This window comes from Ovis aries, chromosome X, assembly GCF_016772045.2.
Source record: "Ovis aries strain OAR_USU_Benz2616 breed Rambouillet chromosome X, ARS-UI_Ramb_v3.0, whole genome shotgun sequence".
NCBI classification, from domain to species: domain Eukaryota; kingdom Metazoa; phylum Chordata; class Mammalia; order Artiodactyla; family Bovidae; genus Ovis; species Ovis aries.
This window is the reverse complement of record NC_056080.1, coordinates 9,577,227-9,596,638: the sequence shown is the minus strand read 5'-3', so window position 1 is coordinate 9,596,638 and position 19,412 is coordinate 9,577,227. Positions and strand designations below refer to the sequence as shown.

General features: G+C 41.7%; 1 protein-coding gene across 3 annotated transcripts in view; it reads left to right on the top strand.

Moving 5' to 3' along the window:
* Positions 1 to 19,412, top strand: part of ARHGAP6 (Rho GTPase activating protein 6) — a 542,302-nt gene that overhangs the window by 220,252 nt on the left and 302,638 nt on the right. Inside the window, exon 1 of one of the 3 annotated variants that reach the window (XM_027963556.3) lies at positions 336 to 19,412. This exon is cut by the window's right edge and continues 24,694 nt beyond it. The exons of the other annotated variants lie outside the window; for them this stretch is intronic. The gene's annotated coding sequence lies outside the window, so the exon portion shown is untranslated. Of the gene's footprint in view, positions 1 to 335 lie in introns of those variants that run through there. 3 annotated transcript variants of the gene reach the window in all.

Here is a 19,412-nt window from a genome sequence, read left to right as displayed (position 1 = left end):
CTGTTGCTTTCTGATTGCCCCGGTTCATTTTGTGTCTCATAAATAAAATATTTCTGCCAAAATATGGAAAATATCCTTGCCCTAAATTGGGAAAACAGCTTTGCTTTAATTTCCTTCCCTGCAAGTTGGCAACTGGGTAAAAGAAAATATTTTTACTTCCAGAAATGCTGTTGTCCCTCCTCTAGGCTTCCTCCTAAAGACCTAGGGTATGAGCAGTCTGAGGGGCATCCTCTCTGATCAGTTTCTGGTCAGGTCTGGTCTTTTTCTCCTTGACATTGGCCCCTGGTTTTCAGCCACTAGAGCCTGTGGCAGGGAAGATTTTCTGCCTGCAGGAAGTCTAAACTCCAGTCACATCTTTCAATTCCACCCTTAGCCTCCAAGATAGGAATGAGGCTTTCTTGATAACATTCTGCTGAGCAGTCCTGCATGCAAGAAACTGTTTGTTTCATCATCCCTGAGATATGTTTCCAGAGCCTGGTTGTGATGATTACAAAGAAATCTGTACCTTGGTGAGATCTGGGGAAGAAAATTCAGTGAGGCGCATCTATTAACACTGACACCTTGTTCGTTTATTCATTCAGTAAGTGAAGCTTCTTTGAGTTTCTTCTCTGTGTCCAGCAAACGTGCTAGGCACTTGAGGTATCAAAGTGAAAAATAGAGATACCTGCTGCCTTCATAGCTAATACTCTAGAGGCAACACAGACACAGGCATTTTCTTTCTCTCACTCTTTTTAAAAACAGCTTTATTAGAGTATAACATATATACTGTAAAATTCATTCATTGTAAGTTTACAATTCAGTTATTTTGAGTAAACTTGTGCAGCTATCACAATAATTCAATTGTGGAACATTTCCATCACACCCATAACATCCTTCGTCATTAACAGTCACTCTCCTTTGCTCATCCCAGTCTCTGGCAGTCTCTAATCTACTTTGTCTCTAAAAATTTGTCTATTCTGGACATTCTGTATAAATGGAATCACACAACACATGATATTTTTTGTCTGGCTTCTCTCACTTCCTATACATTTTGAGGTTTATTATGTTGTAGCATGATTCAGTACTTCATTCCCTTTTATTGCTGAGTAGAATTCTATTGTATGAACATGCCACATTTTGTTTATCCAGTACCTAGTTGATGGATGCTTGGCTTGTTTCTGGGTTTTTTGACTGCTGTGAATAATTCTGCTGTGAACGTTTCTGTACCAATATTTGGAAGGATATATGTCTTCATTTATCATAGAGATACCTAGAGATGGAATTTCTGGGTGAAATACAGATGTTTAAACAAGTATTTATAAAAAGTGAGTGATTTAAGGGCAGGAAAATTCAGTCTGGAAGCTGTAGCATAGTTTATTATCTCTAGTCATAGAATACAGGATGAGGAATAATCTGAACATACACGTTCAGATTCTTCTAGCCTACTGACTGGGTAAACTTGGGGAAAATGGCTTCACCTCTCTAGATCTATCGCCTTATCTATATATGGTGATGTTAATACCTATAGTGGATATTATCGTGAGGGCAAATTTAAATAATTTGTTGATTGCCTGACTGATACATGATATTTGAGGATGTCATGTACAGCTTGGTGATTATAGTCAATAGTACCATATTACATATTTAAAAGTTGCCAAGACAGTAGAGTTTAGACAGTCTCATCATAAGAAAAAAACTGTGTAACTCTGTGTGGTAATGTACATTAACTAGACTTATCATGGTGATTATTTGGCAACATATACAAGTATTAAAACATGATGATGTGTACTTGAAACTAATATGTAGTGTTACATGTTAGTATTGTGTTACAATTGACATATGTTAATTACATCTCAGTTAAAAGGATGAAAATAAAACTTACTTGAGAAATAAAAGTACATAAGGCTGTCAGAAATTATTCTAAAAGATATTTAATAATGAAAAATTCATACATGTTACTCAGGAAAGTTAGTTTAAACTAAGCTGATCTTAGGCAGTCTGGCTTTATTTGGGCCACTCTGTTTGAAAGACTCTAAAGGAAGAAAGTTTGGATTTCCAAACACTCAAGGATGTTGCATCGACTTTTTGTTGAGGGAAGGCCTGCCTGAGAATGGATGTGGCTTCCAGCACTACTCATGTCCTCAGCCCCTCTGTACTGGTATGATTAGCTCCCACTGAAAGAGCCAAGTGACACTCACTCCTGTGCAGGCCTGCTCCTTTAACTGGGCTGAAGCACCGTGGTTCTCAGAAGTAGGGTGCAGATGTGTTTCCTGCCATCAGCTCCTAGGAGGGACTAACATTCTCCTATAGGATTGACTCCTATAGGATCTAAATGGAAAATTTATCTTGGAAAGGCCTTTGAGGAAGACAGTGTGTTCCTTCACTGAACTCATCAACTTTGATGTGTAGAAGCAAAGTGAAATTAAACATCCCTCCATTAAGTCATTCAATGAGCATTTATTAAGTCTTTTAGGTTCAGGTACTATACTAAATGTTGATGAGAGAATGAACAAGACAGGAATCTCTACCCTCATTTTGGTCTCTAGTAAGGGGAGTCTGTAGGGGAGCAGTAAGAAATACATGATAGAATTACAGGTACCTACAGTGAAGGCAATCAAAGCAGGGAAAGGAACAGGGGTCATCAGAGAAATGAGGATGCTATTTTAGAGAAAACCAACAAAAACTCTCGGAGATGGAAATTTGTTTCTGAAGAATGAGCTGCTGCCCTTTGAATGGGGCTTCCCAGGTGGCTCAGTGGGAAAGAATCCACCAGCCATGCAGGAGCCACTGGAGGTGCAGGTTCGATCCCTAGGTCAGGAAGATCTCTAGAGTAGGAAGTGGCAACCCGCTCCAGTATTCTTGTCTGGAAAGTCCCATGGACAGAGGAGCCTGGGGACTACAGTCCATGGGGTCGCACAGAGTCGGCCACGACTGAGTGACTAACACACCCTTTGAATCATGATAAGACCCTGTATGATCTCCTCCCTGCTCCCCCACCTCTTCAGTGGTTTCTCATCTTTAATCACCACACAGCTGTCACAGCAGCTTCTTAGTCCTCCTTGAGTAGATCATTCCTTCCTTCCTCAGAGCTCTCTACTGCCTCTTCTCTCTACCTGGGACGATTTCCACATGGCGGGCTTCTCCTGTGTCCAAGTTTCTTCCTGACTAATGAGTTTGGTGAGGCTAGACGATTCATTTGAAAGCATGGGCTGTGAGCAAAAACGAATGTTGTTACTTAATGCCCAAGGTGGTAAATGTCCCTCCAGCTCTCTCTAGGCCGTATGTTAAGATGGTCAGATCACAATTTGGAGGGCCTGCCATCAGCTAGAGTCCCATGAGTAACTAGGAGAAGCAGAGCCCCCTGAAAACCCATATTGAACACCTATCATGAGTAAAAAACGTTTTCATTTCATAAAACACTGAGGTTCCACGGTTAATTTGTTGCCCTGGAATTACCTAGCCCACTCTGACTCATATGGCCCATTTGAATGCAACAGAAACTATTGTCTCCCATTACAAACACAGAAACTGAGATACCAGAAAATAATTTACCTAAGGTCACACAGCTGGTAAGCAGAACTGAGATTTAAACCCAGGTAGTTTGGCTCCTAGGACTGTGCTCTAAGCCCCATCATAAGCTGCACAAGGAACACAGACAGGTGCACTTAAATCTAACTAATAGGTTAAACCAAGAAAAGCATAGTGGAAATTTCCAGCCTGAGGGAGCTGTTCTGGGGCAGTACACACAGCAGGGGATCAATAATTGTTAAGTGAATGAGTACATCTTTTTAAGGAGCAGTGTGTTCTGTTTCTGTGGCTGGGTAACAAAATACCACAAATGTAGTGGCTTAAAATATCACCCATTGATTATCTCACAGTTTCTGTCAGCAGTTTAGATATCTAACTGGATCCTCTACTTAGGATAAGATAAAACTGCAAAGAGGGTATTATCTTGAGCTCAGAATCCTCTTCCACACTCATGTTGGAAGAATCTAGTTCTTCATCATTGCAGAACTAAGGTCCCTCTTGCTGGTCCCATAGACAGCCAGGGATTTCTCTCAGCTCCTAGAAGCCCCCAGATGTGCCTTGCCACATGGCCCTCTCATAGACTTTTTCCTAACAGGGCAGCTGACTGCTTCAAGGCCAGCACGGGAGAGAATTTCTCCACTCAACTACTATGGGGTCTTATATAACATCATGTCATCATGGGAGTAACATCTCCTTTGCCATATAAGGTAACCTAATAAGGTAACCTAATCTACAACCTTACCTTATAGTTCCCATCCCATTCCCAGGTCCTGCCCACACTCAGTGGGAGTGAGGTATACCAGGCATATTGCAGGGAATGTTGCAGGCCATTTTAGACTTCTGCCTACCACAAGCAGTGAACAAACAGAAACTGTTATACTTTTTTTTGGTTAGTCAGATTCATTGGCTACTGTGGAAAAACTCAAATTTCATAGTCTATACAAATTTTTGTTGTTGTTTAGTCGCCAAGTCCTGTCCAACTCTTTTGTGACCCTGTGGACTGTAGCCCACCAGGCTCCTCTGCCCATGAGATTCTCCAGGCAAGAATACAGGAGTGGGTTGCCATTTCCTTCTCCAGGGGATCTTCCTACCCAGGGATCAAACCTGCGTCTCTTATGTCTCCTGCATTGGCAGGCGGATTCTTTACCACTGAGCTACCTGAGAAACCCATAGTTTTACCCATGGAAAAATAAGAGAGTTAAGAGAAAAGACATAAATGACTTTTAGACCACCAAACATGGTTAAACAAAGAGATATGTTCTGTACGATGACTGGGGTGAATGGTGATTTCAAGATACGTGAAACTAATTTTTAATCAATTTCATTGTGGAATAATTTTATACATAATAAACTATGTCTGCTTCAGGTGTACATTTTGATAAATTTTGATAAATTTTGATAATTGTTTTAAAACAACCACCACCGAAAAATAGCAAAACGTTTCGATTACTCCCAAAAGGCCCCTCATACCCCTTTGCCATCTAGAGTTCTATCCACACCTCCAATTCCTACCCCAGGAAACCTGTCCAGTACCCCATATTGTTGTTGTTTAGTTGCTAAATCGTGTCCGACTCTTTGCGACCCCAAGGACAGTAGTCCATCAGGCTCCCCTGTTCATGGGATTTTCTAGGCAAAATGCTGGGGTGGGTTGTCATTTTCTTCTCCAGGTTATCTTCCTGACCCAGGGATAGAACCCACATCTCCTTGTAGGCAGGTTCTCTACTGCTGAGCCACCAGGGAAGCCCCAGTATTAGCTCTTAATTAAAGAAAGGCACTATGATTTAGCAGCTGAGCATTTACTAGTTGATTCCTCCCTCACTTTGATTCCTTCCTTGACCACGTACTTGCTGTGTGACCTTGAACAATTTACTAATTTCTCTCCACCTCAGTTTTATTATCTCAGGACAGTATCTCTCTCAAAGATAGTTGCTATATCAAAGAGCTGCCATGAGAACCAATTTAGTTAATATATGAGAAGCATAAATAGTGTTTAGCATATAATGAGTACTAAATAAGTGTTTACCATGTTTCTTTTATTGTTATTGTCAGCATTGCTTGCTTCAATTACAGAGCCATTTATAAAGATGACTTATGGAAGATATTTAATGTACATTAAAGTCTATTTATGCCTCTGCCTAGAGTCCTCTTTCCCCAAATATCAATTCTCTAATGTCCCCCTCTTCTACCATTTTCTCTAATCTCAGTCTCTCATTGAGAATCCTAAACACCTTATCTGATATTGCAAATTGCCCCACCTTACTCCCTCCCTCTTGATGCTTCCCTATCCTGTTATACTTTTTAAAAATTGAAGTATACTTGATTTATACTGTTGTGTTGGTTTCAGGTGTATCGCAAAATGATTCAATCATACATACACACACATATATACATATATATATATGCATACATACATGTATTCTTCATATTTTCATTATAGGTTCTTACAAGAAGGAAATGGCAACCCACTCCAGTGTTCTTGCCTGGAGAATCCCAGGGACGGGGGAGCCTGGTGGGCTGCCATCTATGGGGTCGCACAGAGTTCGACACGACGGAAGCGACTTAGCAGCAGCACAAGATATTGAGTATAGCTCCCTGTACTGTATAATAGGACCTTGTTTATCTATTTTACATATAGTCATTTGTATCTTATACGTAGCAGTTTATAGTAACTCCTAATTCATTCCTCCCCATCTTTCTGCTTTGATAACTACAAGTTTGTTTTCTATGTCTGTGAGTCTGTTTCTGTGTGGTAAATAAGTTCATTTGTATTACTTTTTAGATTCCACATGTAAGTGATATCATATAATACTTATCTGACTTACTTCACTCAGTGTAATAGTCCCTAGGTCCATTTATGTTTCTACTGATGACAGTATTTCATTCTTTTTATGGCTGAGTAATATTCCATTGTATGTGTATATATACACATATATGTCTAAATAAATACACACACACACACATATATACAAGATATATATATACACACCATGTTTTTTTTTAATGCATTCTGTTAATGGGCCTCTAGGTTGCTTCTGTATCTTGGATATTGTAACATGTATCTTTCTGGATTAGAGTTTTCTCTGGATATATGCCCAGGGGTGGGATTTCTGGATCATTTGCTAACTCTATTTCTAGTTTTTGATGGAATGTCCATACTGTTCCCCATAGTGGCCTCGCCAGTTTACATTTCCCACCGACAGTATAGAAGGGTTCCCTTTTCTCCTCCCACCTTGGCCTGTTATACTTTTAATTTGTCCCTACCATTTATCACTGTCTAATATTCTAAATGCAGCAGTGAAAGTCGCTCAGTCATGTCCGACTCTTTGAGACCCCATGAACTACACAGTTCATGGAATTCTCCAGGCCAGAATACTGGAGTCGGTAGCCTTTCCCTTCTCCAGGGGATCTTCTCAACCCAGAGATCAAACTCCACTCTCCCACATTACAGGTGGATTCTTTACCAGCTGAGCCACAAAGGGAGTCCAAGAATACTGGAGTGGGTAACCTACCCCTTCTCCAGGGGATCTTCCCGACCCAGGAATTGAACCAGGGTCTCCTCCATTGCAGACAGACTCTTTACCAACTGAGCTATCGGGGAAGCCCTAGCTCAGTTGGTAAAGAATCTGCCTGCAGTGCAGGAGACCCGGGTTTGATCCCTGGGTTGGGAAGATCCCCTGGAGAAGGAAATGGCAACCCACTCCAGTATCCTTGCCTGGAAAATCTCATGGACAGAGGAGCCTGGTGGGCTGCAGCCCATGGGGTCGCAAGAGTTGGGCACAACTGAGCGACTAACTAACTAACTAATATTCTAAATAATTGTATATTCTATTTCCTGTTTATTGTCTGTCTCTCCTTGCTAGAATATAAGCTCCACCAGGACAGGAATGTTTGTCTACTTTGTTTGCTGATTTATCCCAGCCTCTTAGAATAATGTTTAGTACATAAACAACACTCAATAAATACTTGCTGAATGAAATGGACACCTGTAGTATGAGCTTGATATATATTATCACATGTAATTCTCACAACAAAACCATGAGATGTAGATGTTATCACCACCATTTAATAAATTAAGAAAGCAAATACTAGAGAGATGTAGTAGCTTGCCAAAAGATACACAATTAGTTGGTGCAACTCCAAAACATACTCTTTTAGCCGTGGTGTGCCTTATGGAGGAGCCTGAGGGCAAAGGTGATGAGTCAGGAATTATTATCTAGCTTTAGGAACCCACAAGCAATTTGTATGTTTACACACATTGGATTTTACACACTTGCTTATGCCAAGCTAATTCCTTATTCCTGCTTTGCCACATTTCAAAATACTGGAATGGCAAGAGGCAGAGGCATATTTCTGAAGAATGAGCTCATTCCCTGGCATGCAGCCTTGCCAAAGTCTTTGTAAATCTATTGCAGAAGGTTGGACTCCATCAAGTTTAGGATTACCTTGCTTTACTACAACTGGGACCTCAAGAGAATCAAGATTTAAGTCATCATAGCAACTCTGTGAATCAAGGACCATCCTATTAGAGGAAAGAATTTATTTTCATACTGAGATATGTAAAGTCTAGACATCACGAAGTAAGGATGTCAGTTACGGACCTGAAAATTCAGCACACATTTGGTTTCTTTGCTCTATCTGCCATGGTATGAGTTTTCCCAAACCAGACGTTGAGACTGGAAATTGAGTGCAGGCAGTTTATTTGGGAGGTGATGCCAGGAGCACAGTGAGGGAGTAGCAACATGATACAGAGAAAAATAGGAAGCCAATAAATAATATGTTAATGAGCTGATAACTATTGTGGGAACTTGGAGCTCTGTTCTGCTGAGAAACTATATAGAACACACCTTGGAAATGTCCCATTGGGGTGTGATGAAGTGGGGGAATGCAGGCCAGCATTGGGAATCTTTTCTGAGCCCTCAGCCTCTCTGCATTTCCAGTCTGCCTGTGCAAGTGATCCAGCACTCCCTCGGCCAGGAGACTATCCTGAGGCAGACACAGGAAGCCGTCTGAATGTAAGAAACTGTCTGCAAGGGTCCACTGTTGAAAGACGAATCTCGCTGTGTCTCTCGTATTTCATATATATTGTGAATAGGGGCAAAACACCTGTGTTTTGGAATATTTAAAAAAATATATTTGTATAGTGAACATCCTTGAGAGATGAAGGCCATGTCTCCCCCTAGAGGGAAGGACAGGTCTGTTTGTGGTCCAGCATAATAAAGATAGTGTCTCCCTCTGGGACTAAGTTCAGGCAGGGTTACTGCCCATTATAAAAATTTATGCTCCCTAAAGCTCAGGGTTCCTCTCCTGCAGTGCAATCCGTTATGTGCACAGGTGTCAGCTGAATCTCTTCAGGTCGCCTTGTGGGACGCAGCGGAAAGAGGAACTGGGGCCAGAGCCGATACTCTGGCTACTACTACTGAGTGCTGGGAGGAATAAACTATCCATGACATCTCCACACTGAGTCTCTGACTTCCATGTCTCTTGTCTTCTGCCAGCACCCATGAAACTGTGGCAGGAAGCCTTGTTCACTTGCTAGTAGGGTCAAATCTCAGACCTTTCACAGTACTGGAGGGTCTCCAAGGTGGATGTAGGGGATATGGACAGTATTCAGACTGTGACTAGTACATGCAGTGTTTCTCTCTCTTGATAGTGGCATTAGCCTTGATAGTATTAATACTAAATCTCTATTTTATTCTCTATGTTTGATTGAGCCTCAGAGCTAAGCACTGTGTTCCTCTAGTACTATTCCCCTTTTAAGGATAACAACAGCAACAAAAATAATATTGGGGAAAAATCTCTGAACATGGAAAAATGTGCTGCCTATTGAATACTCATCACATATTCATTTCTTCAAGGCCAGACACCTCTTCTAGTTTTGTATAGAACAGATTCACTAGTTAGTGAATGTCATAATTCCTTTATTTCTAAATTATGTTGAACATGTTAGAAAATTACCCTGATTGTCTTTTGTAACCAAGGTTTTATGTTGTTCCCCTTTTCAAGGAGTACTTTCATGTTCAGTTATATGCAAAGAAGGTTCATCTTTACCTGGGTTCTAGGGGATATTAATGGGCTTAACCCAACCCCTGCCTCTAGTCATATTGACAAAGAAACTGAAATTCTTTATTCTTAGATACCAGGTCTGCCATACATCAAAATTCCATAAATATGTGAGTCTATAGGTAAATTCTCTTCTATTTCAGTTTTTGTTGTCTATTCTGTCACCCTTGCCACATTCTCTTACTGACATTTGATAGGGCAGGTCACTCTACATGGATTTTTTTTTTTTCTTAAAGAAAATCTCAGCCATTCTTGAGCCTTTTCTTATCAAGTTTCATTTAAAAAATTAGTTGAGATTCTGCTTGGAGTTTTATGAATTTATCTTAAAATTTGGGGTATATTGAAACATTTACTCATTTTGTCTTTATATGGTATTTATCTCCATTTACTTGGACTTCTTTAGTGGCTTTCAATAATTAAAATGTATAATTTTCTTAAAGCTCTTATATAATCTGATAGCTTTTTTCTTGACTACATTATATATTATTTTGCAATTTAAAATGGCAGTATTTAATATTGCAGTTTATAACTGCTGACTTCAAGTTTATCAAAATGTGATTTGTTTTTACATATTGAAATTATTGCAGCCACTTGTTAATTTTAATAATTTATCTGGGGAATTTCTTGACTTACCTATCTAGGCAGTTATATCATCTGCAGATTATGCAACAAGCTAGAGTTTTTAAACATTTTCACATATATTATGCCATCTGATTCTCCCAGAGCAAATATTTATCCCATCCTAGAAATGAGAAAATGTATCCACAGATTTTAAGTGGAATAGTCTCCTGTCCTCTTTTTTCAATATCGTATGAAGCCTCCTGAAATCACTCAGCATGAAAAGATGATGAAAATTACAATTAGAGAGAAGTCACAGATAGTGAAAGTAGGTGAAAAAGAGGAAAATAAGCTCAGTTACCATGTGAACATCAAAATATAATGAATTGGCTAGGTTTTGATTTATTGACCATAGAGACTTAAAAACTCTTTTTCTCCCCCCACCCCGCCCCCAGTTTGCAAGGTTTAATATTATTGCTATGTTTACTTTAAAACTTTAACATTTTTCTTTTGCCCCATTTTTCTTTTGCCTGGGCTAATGGAATCCTTGGCTGCGCTTATACAACCATGGCAAGATCAGGCTGCTCCAGTTTCAGATGGTCACTTCCTAAGTGGTAGCGATGGGTATCATTAACTGTTCTGCCTCTCATAATGCTTTGGAGAATGACAAAGATGTCACCAGCGAGTCTAGCCATGTTTATATCATCCTAACCATTATTTCAGGTGGAAGGTCACAGTTTTCTTGTTTTGTCTTCATGCTGCAGAATCTGCAAAAGTACTTTAGAGTTTGGGTTCTGAAAGAGTATATCCCATTTCTTCCTGTGGTTATTTTCAAAAGAGGCCTGGAAAGCAAATGGAGGAATTTCCATTTGGTAAATATAGGAATTTCTTCCACTACCTTGGAGAATATGTTTCCTCTCCAATGTCAAGAAGATATATTAGAATCTGCCCATTGAATAATGAGGAAATTGAATCCAGGAAAACTCATGAAAGATTAAGTATTGGTTTCCATGTTTACAATAAAGACCTGGCATCTCCCCAAGTTGTGCTTGAAAAAAATGTTATTTGTTATAAAGCCAAATAGCTCCTATTCCAAGGTAGTACAGTATTGGTTCATAGTCTACAGTAATTCCAGTCATGAAGCCAAACTGGACTGAGGTGTATGTACTAAATACAAAATATTTTGCATAATATGTGGCCTGCATCATAAAGTCTCTCCCATGCCAAATGCTACCTAAAGTGCCTAGTGTGGACCAAAGACTTCAGTTCCCCAACTGAACCATCTGTTTCACATGGAAGTAGAAATTGAGAATTTGTAAGCAGGACTTGCAGCTGTGACTCACAATAAAGCAGGAATGGATCGGCAGTACAATCAGTAAACAGAACACAGCATAAGCCTAATCAACTCCAAGACCTGAAAACCACACTCCTTGATTCTTGCCAATGCAGTCCCATATGGAAACTTACTATAGGAAATACTCCAGTGAATTCAAATGCCAGATTGTTGAAAAGCCTTCTCCAGAAAAATAAATCCCTCTTATTCAGGCAGTTGCTTCCTTTTGAAAAAAGATCCCCTTAGTTTTAATTCAGGGGCTACAAATTAGGCCTCCTTTCTCTTTTTCGGTACTCTGAATGCTTCCGGGAAAGTATTTTAGAGATTGTATTTCAGAAGTGTGAGTTTATAACAAAGGAGGTCCATCATGGAAGGTTCCATGAGAGCCCACTCATTTCACGAACCTTCAGTAAACAGTTTGCCTCTGAGACTGACCCTTTTTCCAGACTCTGGCATGACAGAGACGGCATGAGACAAAACCAAGGGAAGACAGTGAACCCCACCTGAAGTGCAAAATCACAGGAGATGGCTCCGGAAGATGTATAATTAAAGCACATGAAAATGGAACAATTATCAAAAATGGGAGCTGACACATGTGCTCTACATGCTGCTGTGCTTACTCTTCTTTTGCAAATACTATTACAAAATAAAAATGTGGATTGACAGGCTTTTTTGAGCCTTGCTAAGCAACAGCATACCTTCAGAGGGCTGGAGATACGTCACGTAACTCATATGTGGCTCAGTTTTGCCAGAGTAAAAAGAATACTCTTGATACAACCAGAAGTAATTTTGAGATAACTCAAGTAATTTACTTAAACTTCTTGGAAATAAACAAACATTCAACCAGAAATACTACTTATTGTCTTTCTCCTTTTCCATCTACCATCCTCAAGGACTATAACCAGATCCATGCCACTTTTCAAGTGCTCAGATCCTCAATAACCACTTTTGTGAGGCTCAATTCCCCTTGGAAGCCAGGGCAGGCACATCCTGAAGCTGGGACAAGTCAGATCTTTAGCATGCTGGAGAAAGAAATATCTAAGAACACTCAAAACTTTGTAAAAAAAAAATATACTTAGCCCTTCTCACATAAAATTGCAGCAAATAAATTTAATACATCCCAAATGAAATTGTAGCTTACCTGTTTCTATGTTCTGAGTGACCCAAGGGTATATAATTATTTCTGGGTTTTTCAAACCCACAGTAGCATCACCTTACTTTGAATAGGGGCTTTTATAAATGCCCATATAAAGATGCTTGTAAGTCAACCTTTCAGAATATAGTGGTGAGGAGTAGTTTTGGAAAACTTGGCTTTGACAACTTTGCAAGGCTAAGAAAAAAATGTAGAATTCATTTAGCTTCTGCGTAGCTTCCTTTGCTATTTGTCTTAAAAACTCAGTGAGCTTCCCACCTTTGGACAAAGCTCAGGGGACTTTGCCACAGAGAGAGATTCTTGTGTTCAAATTGCTGCTTCTGTGACAAGTCTCCTTGGAGTAAAATTCTGATTAACTAGCATGATTGTTGTGTGAACTGCGTGTTGAAATTTTGAAGATTTGAAATTTTAATTATTTGCTTACTGAATTTAAGTCGCTCAGTCATGTCTGACTCTTTGCCACTCCATGGACTATACAGTCCATGGAATTCTCCAGGCCAGAATACTAGAGTGGGTGGCCTTTCCCTTCTCCAGGGTAACTTCCTAACCCAGGGACCAAATCCAGGTCTCCCACATTGCGGGTAGATTCTTTACCAGCAGAGCCACAAGGGAAGTCCAAGAATACTGGAGTGGGTAGCCTATCCCTTCTCCAACGGATCTTCCCAACCCAGGAATCAAACTGGGGTCTCCTGCATTGCAGGCAGATTCTTTACCAACTGAGCTATCAGGGAAGCCTATTTGCTTACTGAAAAGCATACAATTCTTCAGAGGTATTATTCTGAATGTAAACAGCTATAAAAAGAAAACTAAGCATAGCCTTAGTCAGGAGAAGTGGGTCTCTCACTTTGTATGATCTTAGGAAAGAAAATCATTCAAGGAGTTTCTGGATATGCCTTTGATTAGGTTATGTGGATGAAACTATTGCATACACTATAAAACCTTATATAAGTATGCTGCTGCTGTTGCTAAGTTGCTTCAGTTGTGTCTGACTCTGTGCGACCCCATAGATGGCAGCCCACCAGGCTCCCCCGTCCCTGGGATTCTCCAGGCAAGAACACTGAAGTGGGTTGCCATTTCCTTCTCCAGTGTGTGAAACTGAAAAGTGAAAGGGAAGTCGCTCAGTCGTGTCCAACTCTGTGTGACCCCATAGACGGAAGCCCATCAGGCTCTTCCATCCATGGGAGTTTCCAGGCAAGAGTACTGGAGTGGGGTGCCATCGCCTTCTCCGGTATAAAACATTATTATTCTTACTTGTTGGGTGGCCAGGACATCATAGACATGCAAGCAGATATCCCTCAAATGAATGGATAGATAAATGAATAATAGGTACTCTAAATCAGTCAATGGAAAATTTAGAATTTCAGGTTACATCTCAACTGACCAAAATCTCCTGCCAGAAGTCTGAGATGGGAAGTAGAGGTGTGATTCATAATTGTTCTTTTTTGCGCTTTTCTAAATTATTGTGTGAGTTTCTTTTATTATCCTTTGGTTTTCATCTTTTCTTAAATGTGAATCAAAGCAGTCCCTGCACTTCAGCAGACACTTATTAAACCTTTATTAAATATCAGGGAAGATATCATCTCTGCCTTCGAGGAGTTGCCAGTCTACTGGTGAATTCAGACATTTAAAAGAAAGTCCCTACAATGGGGCATTTTACGAACAAGTGCTATTTGGTCATGGAGAAGCGGCATCATCTTCACCTGGGAACTCAAGGATGTGGCCCCTGTGCAAGATGAAGGAGGCCCTGTAGACAGAGGTGCCAAAGGAGAGCTGAGCTGAGAGGACAAACTAGTGGGATTGTTAGTTGCTGGAATTTTGCCCTTCAGAACATTCACTTGGGTTCCTAGATTCTGCCTTCACTCAGAATTTAAGTCCATCTACAAAGAGCCTTGGTGCTTTCCTTGAGCTGATCTCCATATGTAGAGCCCTCATTCACTAGAGGAACCGTGTGTTTTTTAATCAGAGTGTAGTGGCTTTACAATATTGTTTTAGTTTTAGATGGACAGCTTTTGTTGTTCAGTCGCTAAGTTGTGTCCAACTCTTTTGTAACCCTGTGGACTGTAGCGCACCAGGCTCCTCTGCCCATGGGATTCTCCAGGCAAGAATACTGGAGTGGGTTGCCATGTCCTCCTCCAGGGGATCCTCCTGACCCAGGGATCGAACTCATGTCTCATGTCTTCTCCATTGGCAGGTGGGTTCTTCACCACTAGCGCCACCTGGGAAGCCCCATATTTCATTATAGATTTTTTTTACATTTTTTAATATAAGTTTATTTATTTTAATTGGAGGTTAATTACTTTACAATATTGTATTGGTTTTGCCATACATCAACATGAATCTGCCACGGGTATACACGTGTTCCCCATCCTGAACCCCCCTCCCACCTCCCTCCCCTTGCCATCCCTCTGAGTAATCCCAGTGCACCAGCCTTGAGCACCCTGTATTGAACCTGGACTGGCGATTCATTTCATATATGATATTATACAGGTTTCAATGCCATTCTCCCAAATCATCCCACCCTCTCCCTATCCTACAGAGTCCAAAAGACTGTTCTGTACATCTGGGTCTCTTTTATGGTCTCACATACAGGGTGATCATTACCATCTTTCTGAATTCCATATATGTGGGCTAGTATACTGTATTGGGAGTTGGCTCATTGGAAAAGACTCTGATGCTGGGAGGGATTTGGGGCAGGAGGAGAAGGGGATGACAGAGGATGAGATGGCTGGATGGCATCACGGACTCGATGGCCGTGAGTCTGAGTGAACTCCGGGAGTTGGTGATGGACAGGGAGGCCTGGCGTGCTGTGATTCATGGGGTCGCAAAGAGTCGGACATGACTGAGCAACTGAACTAAAATGAACTGAACTGATACTGTATTGGTGTTTTTCTTTCTGACTTACTTCACTCTGTATAATAGGCTCCAGTTTCATCCACCTCGATGATTACAAGACAATAGGTATAATTCCTTGTGCTATACAGTATATCCTTATCTGTTTTATAGACAGCAGTTTGTATCTGCTAGTCCCCACTCCTCATTTCCCCCTCCCACCCCTCTCTCCTTTGGTGACCATAAGCTGACTCTCTGTGAGTCCGTTTCTGCTTCTCACATGCACTCATCCATATTATGTTTCGGGCCTCACAGGTAAATGAGAACATATAACGTTCGTCTAACTTGCGGGCTTCCCAGGTGGTGCTAGTGGTAAAGAACCCACCTTTGCAGAAGATGTAAGAGACACAGGTTCAATCCCTGGGTCAGGAAGATCCTCTGGAGAAGGGAATGGCAACCCGTTCCAGTATTCTTGCTTGGGAAAACCTATGGACAGAGGAGTCTGGCAGGCTACTGTCCATGGGGTCGCAAAGAGTCAGACACGACTGAAGCGTGTAACTTGTCTAACTTGTTTCGCCAAGTATAATATTCTCTAGGTCTGTCCATGTTGGTGCAAATGGCATTATTTCATTCTTTTATACGGCTGTATAACATTCATTCATAAATATATATATGTGTGTACCTCACATCTTAATTCAGATACCTGTTGATGGGCACTTGAGTTGCTTCCATGTCTTGGCTATTGTAAATACTGCCTCTGTCAACATAAGGGTGGGTGTATCTTTTTCAATTAGCATTTTGGGTTTTTTTTGGCTCTATGCCCAGGAGTGGGATTGTGGATCATATGGTAGCTCTATTTTTAGTTTTTTAGGGAACCTCATACTGTTTTCCATAGTGGCTGCACTAATTTACATTCCCACCAACAAAGTACAAGGGTGAGGAACCACATATTTGAATGTTCATATCAGTTTTAACTGAAGTTTTATTTCTTTAATTGTAATGCCTGAGTATACTGATTCCTCTATTAAAGCAATCAAGTCAGATAGCACTGGGAGACTGCACTGTGAACTCAAGGGGGTTACAGGAAATGTGCCTTGGCTCTGCTGCTATGGCAACAAGTGGTTCTCCTGCGTTCTGCTTCCAGCATAGGCCACAGTGATAACATTTTCTTTTGGAGTGATTAAGGAAAAAACTTGAGAAAGCAATAAAGGCGATGACTTGGTGTTTGTCTTTGCATTTAAGAGCTGAATTATATCCCCGCATCTACTAAAGGGATCAGAATGGGCTTTTGGAAGGTGCAAGTATTGTTGGTAACTCTTCCCTGGGGCTCTGTGTGACACTGGCCTCAGGAAAACTGAATGTGCGTAAGGTGCAGGAGGGCTGATCATCGCGTCTGAGCTGTGCTGCACAGCTGGGTCCGTGAGTGAGAATGTTTGAGCCTCTCAGGTGGGAGCTCTACTAACAGCCTCCTTGATTCCCCAGCCAGATACCATCCTTTGGTGCTTCTCAGTGTGGGAGTGGGGCGGGCACGTGGTTTTGCACCACCACCACCCCCCACACACAAACACACATTTGGCAAGGTCTAGGGCTTTCCAGGTGGTGATAGTGGTACAGAACCTGCATGCCAATTCAGGAGACACAAGAGACACAAGTTTGATCCCTCGGTTAGGAAGATGCCCTGAAGGAGGGTGTGGCAACCCACTCCAGTACTCTTGCCTGGAAAATCCCATGGACAGAGGAGCCTGGAAGGCTACAGTCCATGGGGTCGCAAAGAGTCGGACACGACAGCCACTGAGCACACACACGAGAGAACTTTTTGGCTGTCACGCTGGGAGAGGTAGTACACTAATGGCATTTAGTAGGTGGAAGCCAGAGACGCTGAGAAACATCCTACAGTGCACGGGCCAGGCTCCCACCACACAGACTTGTCTAACCACAAGCGTCCATAGTGCCGAGGCTGGGAAATCATACTGTAGACCACAAAGTGCACGATTTTGGAACAGCTAGCTTTCAGGATGCAAGAGTAGTCAGTATGAATAAGAGGCCATGAAATGGATTTGAATCTTCAGGGTGAAGTTTCTGGACTCCTCATGGGGTGGTCAGAGATGGTCCACCATGGAAGAAGGTGCGTTATTAACCGCAGCCTCTTGAGAGCCTCATTCAGCTGGAAGCTTGCGTGACTCAGAAGCCCGAGAGGCTCAGGTGCTCATTTTCAGAAATAAATTCCTTTTGCTTCTCACTGTATGACTTGTTTAGAATTTCACGTAGGTAGCAGAGCACATGGAAATGACACGTTGGTTGTACTTTGTTTGAACACCATGTGTTGAAATGCCTGCAAGAGCAGCAAGCTGTTTTCCAGAGAATTTCATTAATCACCCTTCTCATCAACCTGGGATTATACACACAGGAGATAGCAAAAGAAAACACAGCTAGTGATGATGACTCACAGACATAGAGAACAAGCCAGTGGTTCTTAGTGGGGTGAGGGGAGGGCGTCAGGGATTAAGAGATACAAACTCTTAGGTATAAAATAAGCTACAAGGATATACTGTACAGCACAGGGAGTATAGCCAATATTTTATAGTAACTAGAAATGGAGTACAACCTTAAAAATTGTGATCACTATGTCGTATACCTAAAACTTATTTAATATTGTACAGCAACTATACCTCAATTTAAAAAACCACACTCACACACAAACATGAACACACATGCACCTAAAAACATGTACATGTGTAAAATCTTGGAGATTTTGAACATAAATCACTTATCAGGCTCTGTGTAAGTATCAACTAGATGTCAGCCTAATTCTTAATATTCTGGAAAACCTCCCTTAAAGGGGCAAGAGCACACTGCCTTGTGATCGGTATCTGGGGACCGCTGTGATGATACGTGTGTGTATACAGCTCTGGAATGTGCTTACTCATCCGTCATGGCTGTCAGGGTGAATACCTCACCTGTCACAGGGAAATAATACACCCCTGTGTAAGCGTCTCTAAGTGTTTCCCAGCGGCACTCTGGGGGTTCACGGCCTGTCAGTTTTTTCTGAGCCAAGGCTTTTCAGACATGTCCATCCACCAGTGTCTACTAGCATATCTGCCCAAGGCGTTTGTGGTCACTGATGTCAGTCAGATACAAATTGCCCTGGAATCCTTTTGAATCCTCGGACTTTGTCCTATCAATTCACTAAGCCTTTATGACCACACCTCCTGCGACGTGCCAGACCCCAGGCCCCAGGCTGCAGATCTGGGAATCTGGAAGGTGTGGTCCCTGCTTTCCAGAGAACTCAGTCAGGGGAGGAAAGTGCAAATGGAGAACATCCAGTGGATTTTCATCCCAGAGAAAGCATAAGAGTACAGGGCCAGGAGTAGTGCAGGGAGCGATGGGAATGCGGCATGTGGATGTCAGAGGAGGGCTGACCTGGGAGCTCGGCCATAAAGCCCCAGTGAGAATGTACCTCGGCAGAGAGAAGAACAAGATGCAGACATGGAAAGAGAACAGCGAGGTCTCTTCCAAGGGCTCACATGCAATGTACTGTGGCTGCCCAGATGTTTCAGTCTCATTACTTATGAGATGTGACGGGTCTATCCAGCATTTTAGAAAGACCATTCTGGAAGCAGAGAAGGGCATATGTGGACTGGGACTTAGGAAGGTGACGGAAGGAGGCTGAAGCCAGGGAGACCAATGAAGAGACCCTTCATTGGTGGTGATAACCAAAAGTAATGGGCTTGAGAGAGATCTCTGATGTAGGGCGGACTGCCCTTGTTGCCTTGTTGGGTTGGGAAGTGGGGGTGGTGCCTCAGCTGGCAATGGCACGGAAAGCTTAGTGGGACATCTGGCTTCTCAGAATTTTCAAAAGCATCCTATTCCCAGCCACCTCAGATTAGCCTAGAAACCAAGTCAAAATAGCTTGCTCCCAGTCTCCCACCCCAAACCACAGTTCTGTGTATATAATTCTGGAGGCATCACTGG